The sequence below is a fragment of the Aethalodelphis obliquidens genome, unplaced genomic scaffold (genome assembly GCF_003676395.1).
Source record: "Aethalodelphis obliquidens isolate GAN/ISIS:26980383/991018 unplaced genomic scaffold, ASM367639v1 scaffold53, whole genome shotgun sequence".
Classification (NCBI taxonomy): Eukaryota; Metazoa; Chordata; class Mammalia; order Artiodactyla; family Delphinidae; genus Aethalodelphis; species Aethalodelphis obliquidens.
In genome coordinates this window covers 7,534,846-7,542,890 of record NW_020837997.1, presented here as the reverse complement: position 1 = coordinate 7,542,890, position 8,045 = coordinate 7,534,846, and positions in this window count along the sequence as shown.

Below are 8,045 nucleotides of genomic sequence, written 5' to 3'. Positions count from 1 at the left end.
GGCTGCCTGAAACGGGCACACTCATTGGCGGCCGCTCTGCTCCGCCCCCTCGCTGCTACGGCGGCGCTCCCATTGGTGCGGGCTTCATGCTTTGCTCAGCAGCGGGCGGGAGTGTGAGGTCTCGCCGGGGCAAGGCTGCTTCCATTACCCACGCGGGCGGTGGGCCTAAGTCGGGCTTCCGTACCTGAACTTGGTGCAAGCCCAGGTCCTCAGCTCGGCAGTCTTTCAGTCCTCCAACTCCTCTGCCATATGGCCCTACATCTGTCCTGCCTTTCGTCCCTGTCTGCCTGGCCAGCCCTGCTTGGCGGCCTGAGACCCCCTTCCTCTAAGGGAGGCATTTCCGGCCCACCAGCTCACATCCCTTTTCTGATCACCTGTAGCCCTGTCCTCCGAGGGCCCCTTGCTCTCAAGGTAGCAGCTTGGACGTCCCACCTGATCCGAGTTCTGATGCCTACACAGTAGGTCGCTGTCATTTTACAGAAAAGGCTATGCGCTGAGCCTTTTCCATGCGTTATCTCATTTGATGCTAGCAGGAGTTCCTCTGGGGACTGTTATCCCCATTTCTCAGAGAAAGAAACTGAGGTCCAGAGAGGTGACAGACTCTCTCCTTGACCAAACTGTAGTCTTCTGAACCTTCTTCTCGACTACTCCTCAACCTTGGCAACAGTCCTGTCTTTGGCCTGCACAGTACAGTCTAAGCAAAGAATCCTTCTAAGTCATCCCCCAACCCTTGATATCTGATCAAGTTTCTCATTCCCCACCATTGATGTATACATCCTTGGCCTCTCTTTAGCAAGAATCCCCCTACCCTCAATGTCTCCATGGACCTCACCACTCTGCTCTGGCTGTCAGTCCCCAGCTGTCTTTGCTGCATTCAGTGTTGAGCCCAATGCTCTCCCCTTTTGCAATCCGCCTATCGCAATAGTCCTGAATAAAGTCTTCCTTACTGTTCTGTGAATGAAAAATATTGCCTGCCATATCAATAAACAAAGGATGTTGTAGCCATCAAGCCGTCACATTACAGCCCCCCAGATGGTGACCCTGGAGGGAACTCAGGATAGAAAGAGGATGCCCAGCATCAAGCCATCAGCCACAGCACACCACACCCCCCAACCCCCGCAATGATGCACCCTGAGGAGACTCCGGATGAGAAAGCCCAGGATACTGGCCCTAGATAGCTGAGGTGCCTATCAAAGGAACGACTTCAGTGAGCCCAGACTCTTGCATCTTCCCATACATAGAAAAGTACTAAATTCCTTAACTTGAGATAGCTGGTTTTCTTTAATTAACAATAATCTTTTGATGTTCCGACTACCTGGTCTTTGATGCAAAAACTCCTGTATATCCTGGATCCCCACTTGCTCTTCAGAGCAATCTCTCAGAGTTATCTGAGATGCTGTGTCCCAGACTTAATTCTCAGTTTTGTCTGCTGAATAAACTATAACTCTCAACTTTTAGGTCATGCTTTTGTTTTTTTTCAGTCGACAGTTTTTAACAAGTGTCAGAGTCATTTTTTTCTTTAACAGAGGCTGAGTAACTTTCCGAGGTTAGTTAGTTGCCCAGCACAAAAGAGCAGAATCAGGTTTATTTCTGAAGGTGGAGCCATAACTGCTGTGGCCAAGGGCATGTGGCTACTCATCTTAGTCTGAGAAAATGTGGGGAAAAACAGACTCTTCTTCACAGGGCAGCTATGGAGATTCAATGTGAAGTTGTAGACAGAGACTTAGCCTAGCACCTGGAGGGTAGTGAGTGCTAGGAACTTGGGAACTGGGGAATCAACAGTGATGCATCCTGACAAGGGAATAATTTGCAACTGGGGAAAGAAAAAAAAGAGGAGCTCTGTACTGATATGGAGACATCTCCAGAGTGTCTATATTTCATAACAGAATGAAATATATAGAATAAAGAGAATGTGTTATATTTCCCTGTGCCTGCTCAGCCCACCTATGGGAAGACTCAAGAGAAATATAGAAATATTGGTTAGCTCAAGGAAAAAAATTTCAGAGAATCTCAGGAAAAAAAATCTCACATTTGTCTCACACCAACCTTTGGTTCATCAGCAAAATCTCACCCCTCCTGGTCCAGCCCCCATCATCATTTGCCTGGACCAATGCAGTTGCTTCTATCCTGGTCTGAGGCTCCTCCCCTTGCCCCTGCCCACCCCCACCTCCTTGTCTATCCTCCCTGCATCACCCACAGGGCATCTGTGAGCATCTGAGCACAATCTCCTATCCTTTATAGATATGGGGGATCGGGCCCAGAGCCTGATTGTGTGGGTTACAGAATTGTGAAACCATTTAAATGCTCAGGGTCTCTTATGCTAAGGTAAGGGCACTGACTGGAGAGGTTTGGAATGGAAATATTGGGCAGACACAGATGACCCTGAGAACTTTGACCCCATCAATACACTTGTCTGAAGGAGTTGGCCCTTCTACGTGTGATATTGTGATATAACAAGAAATATATATTTGGTCTTCACCCCTGATTCCTGGCACAGAACTTCGAAAACTCTTGAAACTTGTTGAGTGAAAGAGCTGATAGCATCATGTTTTGTTATAGTATTTGGGTTTAGTTCCTGGTTCCTGGCTCAGAGCTCCTAAAACCCTTGGAATTTCCTGAGTGACAGAGGTGAGAGATGAGAAAAACATGTTTTGTTTTTCGGTCTAAGCCTGAGCAGCCATACCTGAGTTTATGCTAATGAGGTGACTCATGGATGGCCCTGGAGATTGTCAAACTAAGTGAAGTAAGTCAGATAGAAAAAGACAAATACCATATGATATCACTTATAGGAGGAATCTAAAAAAAAATGATACAAATAAACTTATTTACAGAACAGAAACAGACTCACAGACTTAGAGAACGAACTTATGGTTATGGGGGGGGAGGGTTGTGGGGAGGGATAGACTGGGAGTTTGGGAATGACGTGTACACGCTGTTATATTTAAAGTAGATGACCAACAAGGACCTACTGTGTAGCTTAGGGAGCTCTGCTCAATATTCTGTAATAACCTACATGGGAAGAGAATTTGGAAAAGAATAGATACACGTATATGTATAACTGAATCACTTTGCTGTACACCTGAAACTAACACAACACTGTTAATCAGCTAGACTCCAATATAAAATAAAAATTTAAGGGACTTCCCTGGTGGTCCAGTGGCTAAGACTCCCCACTCCCAACGCAGGGGGCCTGGGTTCAATCCCTGGTCAGGGAACTAGATCCCACATGCTGCAACTAAGAGTTCACATGCTGCAACTAAAGATCCTGCATGCCTCAACGAAGATCCCGAATGTGGCAACCAGGACCCGGCGCAGCCAAATAAATAAATAAATATTTTAAAATATAAAAAGAAAAAAAAAAACTTTCATGAGCTTCACCCGTGCCCAGTTTTAAAGAAACAACAATAATAGAACAAACCAAATACCCAGGCCAAGAAATAAACCCTCACCACTCCCAAGAAGCTCCTGATTCTGAATCAGCAAGTCCATCTTCCTGTCCCCTTCACCTGCTATATTTTTCTTAGCAACCTTTATGACAGTCTGACATTCCACTGGAAGTCTCTTTGAGCACTGGTTTTAATGCCTGGCTTCCATTCTAGAATGTCAGCTCCACAAGGGTTCTCCACTGTGTCCTCAGTGCCTGGAATTGTGTCTGGCACCCAGTAGGTTCCAAGAAGCTGGTGGAGTGAATGATCTAGGCCGGGGCTACTGTCCTGCTCTGCTGCGGAAGGGCTGGCCATGGCCTTCCGGCCTCAGCTTCCTCTGCCACTAGGACCGCAGCAGCAGGAAACCAAGTGTGCCAGATTCTTCAACAGCCAGCCTGGATGAGGTCGGTTGGCCTCGCTGGGCCTGGAGGCCAGACTACAGAGGGCGGGCTGGGCCTGGGACCTGCTGTCTACCACCCGAGGAGGGACCGACAGGAAGTGTCAGATAGAGTGATTAATAATAACAATAAGGGTAATAAACCCAGTCATAATAATAAACTCTAATAATAGTTCACATTTTTCTAGGCTGGATGCTGTCTGGGCCCAGGCATTCTTGAGAGAGAATTCTCTTGAGTTGAGAATTCAACTCATTCTTCAGTTGAGAATTCTCTGAGCCCTCTCAGGTTCTTTTCAAGTGGAACGAGTACCCCACTTGACAGCCGGAGAAAAAATAGGACATGGAGGCCACTGGGAAGGCTCATGTGCTGCCCCCCAGGCCTGAGTCCTCTTTCCTGAACTCCTACATCTCAGCTGGGGTCCAGCCCCAGCAGGGAGGCTCCGGGTTACCCCACCAACCATGGGGGTTTGCCTAGGACCGAGGGGGTTTCCCAGGCAAGGGACTTTCCAGGTTAAAATTGGGACAGTCCTGGGCACACTGAGACTACTGGTCACCCTGCTCCAGTGGTTTTTTTTTTTTTTTAGGAGGAAGCTCAAATTGGGGAATTCCCCAGACTCTGAGAGGCCTGCTGGGGCCTCCCTAGAGCTCCCGCCAAACCAGGGAAAAGTCAAGGGCTGCTAAATTAAAACAAAAATCTCTTTGTGTCCTTTTGAATGGGAGGGTTCAGGAAACAGTCAGTCCCCTCCCCAAAACAGCTATGAGGTCGGTTGGGAATCCTTCCCTTGTATGTGTGTGAACACATGGCCTCTAGAACATTCTCATAAGTAGCCACAGACAAGCACATTCTGTGCTGAACTCCAGAGGAAACAGAGGAGTTACACACATGAAGGCTGGAGCCAGAAGGCCAGTGTGATCCCAAGCCATCCCTCAACCTTACCATACCTCAGTTTCTTCTTCTAAAAAATGGGGCTAATTGGAGTCCCAAACTCAGAGGTGTGTGTCAGGATCATCAAATGAATTAATATACATAAAGAGCCAGGCGCAGAGCAACTGGTATTATCTTTTTTATTTCACAATATTTCTTAGATATCTTTCTTTTCCACTGTGTATAGATCTATTTGGTGGATTTTTTTTTTTTTTTTTTTTTTTTTGCTGTGCCTCGCGGCTTGTGGGATCTTAGTTCCCTGACCAAGGATCGAACCCGTCCTTCGGCAGTGAAAGCTTGGAGTCCTAACCACTGGACCGCCAGGGAATTCCCCAGAACTGTTGCTTTACAATGTTGTCCCGGAATTGTTTTAATATGAAATATTTCAGGCATCCAAAAAGGTGTCGAGATAAATAAAAACATCACCTAGGCACCAGACGGAAACAAACCCAGTGTCCATCAACAGAGAAATGAACAAACAAAATGTAATATAGCCGTACAATGGAATACATTTGACCCTTTGTATCCACGGGTTCTGAATCCCGGATTTAACCAACCATGGATGGAGAATAATCAAAAGAAAAGGAAATTCCACAAAAAAGCAAAGACTTGAATTTGCCATACACTGACAATTATTTACATAGCATTTACATTGTATTAGGTGTTGTAAGTAAATTAGAGATGATTTGAAGTGTACAGGAGGATGTGCATAGGTTATATGCAAATACTATGCCATTTTATATAAGGGACTTGAGCATCTGCAGAGTTCGGTATCCATGGGGGGGTCCTGGAATGAAGTTCTGACACATGCTACAGTGGGCATGAAACTTGAAAACCTGTCAAGTGCTGGAACTTCCCTGGTGGTTCAGTGGTTAAGACTCTGTCTCGGGCTTCCCTGGTGGCGCAGTGGTTGAGAGTCCGCCTGCCGATGCAGGGGACACGGGTTCATGCCCCGGTCCGGGAAGATTCCACATGCTGCGGAGGGGCTGGGCCCGTGAGCCATGGCCGCTGAGCTTGCGCGTCCGGAGCCTGTGCTCCGCAACGGAAGAGGCCACAACAGTGAGAGGCCCGCGTACCGCCAAAAAAAAAAAAAAAGACTCTGCACTCCCAGTGCCCAGGGCCCGAGTTCGATCCCTGGTCAGGGAATTAGATCCCGCATGCGCAACTGAAGATCCCGCATGCCTCTAATGAAGATCCTGTGGGCCGCAGCTAAGACCTGGCGCAGCCAAATAACTAAATAAATATTAAAAAAAAGAAAACATATTAAGTGCAAGAAGCCAGATACAAGAAGACAAATATTGTATGTTTCCACTTTATAGGCGGTCCCTAGAGGAGACAGAAAGTAGAATGGTGGGGGCCAGGGGTTTCAGGAGCGGGAGGGAGAGTCAGTGTTTAACAGGAACAGAGTTTCAGTCTGGGGAGATGAGAAAGTTCTGGAGATGGACGGTGGTGAGGGTTGCGCAACAATGTGAATGTGCTTAGTGCCCCTGAACTAGAAACTTAAAAATGATTTAAACGTGAAATTTTTTGTTATGTGTATTTTAACCACAATGTTTAAAAAATCAGGGGGAAGTGAGATTAGTGAAATGGACAAAGGTGGTCAAAACGTACAAATTTCCAGTTATAAAATAAATAAGTCCTGGGGATGTAACGTACAGCATGGTGACTAATAATACAGTATTGTATAACTGAAAGCTGCTAAGATGGTAGATCTTAAAAGTTCTCATCACAAGAAAAAAGTTTTTGTAACTATGTATGGTGATGGATGTGAATTGGACTTATAGTGGTGATCCTTTCACAGTGTATACAAACATCAAATCATTATGTTGTTCCTGAAACTAACATAATATTATATGTCAATTATACCTCAATTCTCTTTTTTTGGTGGGGGGGGCTGCGCCGCAGGGCTTGCGGGATCTTCCCTGACCAGGAATTGAACCCGCGCCCTCGTCAGTGAAAGCACAGAGTCCTAACCACTGGACTGTCAGGGAATTCCCTCTCAATTTTCTAAAAATCTAAAAAAATTGTCTGTGTGCCCTCCACTGAGGTAAAAAACAGAACAAAACAAAACCAGCCTAAATACCGTGGAGGATCTCAGAGTTCCACTCTCCACTTCCATCCCTGGAGGGAAGTAGTTGCTGTCCCTTCCACCCCCTAAGCAATGAGTAAGGGCCACTTTTCATTTAGTCAATACATATCTCTTGAGCACCTACTTTACGCTCGGCCTTGTTCTAGGTCCTGGCAACACAGCAGGGAAGAGAACAGATAAAATTCCCTGCACTTGTGGCGTGACATTCTAGATGGGACGACAGCCGAGAACAAGGATAAACAAGTAAAAATATATAGTGTGACAGATAGTGATACGATATAGAAAAAGCAAAGGAAGGAGATGACGTCACTGGAGATCGGGTGGCCTGGGACCATCTTTCTGATCTGCAGGAGCTGAGGTGGAGACACAAGGATGTCAGGGGCAGGGTGTACCAAGCAGGGGGAACAGCTGAGGCAAAGGTCTGGAGGAGAAGGCTGTCCTTGAACTTGATGTAATTCCTCTCTATCTGCTGGGCCCCGTAACTTGCTTCACCGCATTTCTTTTTTCTTCTTCTTCTCCTCATTTCATTATTTCTTTTTAATTTTATTTTTTAATTAATTAATTTATTTATTTATTTATTCTTGGCTGTGTTGTGTCTTCGTTGCTGTGCACGGGCTTTTCTCTAGTTGTGGGGAGCAGGGGCTACTCTTTGCTGCAGTGCGCAGGCTTCTCATTGCGGTGGCTTCTCTTGTTGCAGAGCATGGACTCTAGGCATGCGGGCTTCGGTAGTTGCAGCACGTGGGCTCAGTAGTTGTGGCTCGCAGGCTCTAGAGCACAGGCTCTGTAGTTGTGGAGCATGGACTTAGTTGCACCGTGGCATGTGGGATCTTCCCCAAGCAGGGATTGAACCGATGTCCCCTGCATTGGCAGGTGGACTCTTAACCACTGTGCCACCAGGGAAGTCCCTCATTATTTCTTTTACCAATTAATTAATTTTTTAAAATTTATTTATTTATTTTTGGCTGCATTGTGTCTGTTGCTGCACGTGGGCTTTCTCTAGTTGCGGCAAGCCGGGGGCTACTCTTCATTGCAGTGCATGGGCTTCTCATTGCGGTGGCTTCTCTTGTTGTTCACCGCATTTTTGTTCATGAATTTCATCCATATTGATGTGAGTTTCTCTCCCTGGTTTCACTGCTCTGTCATGCAGCACTGTACACATTAATAGGCTATAATTTATTTGTCCCTTCCCCCGTGAATGGACAGTTATGT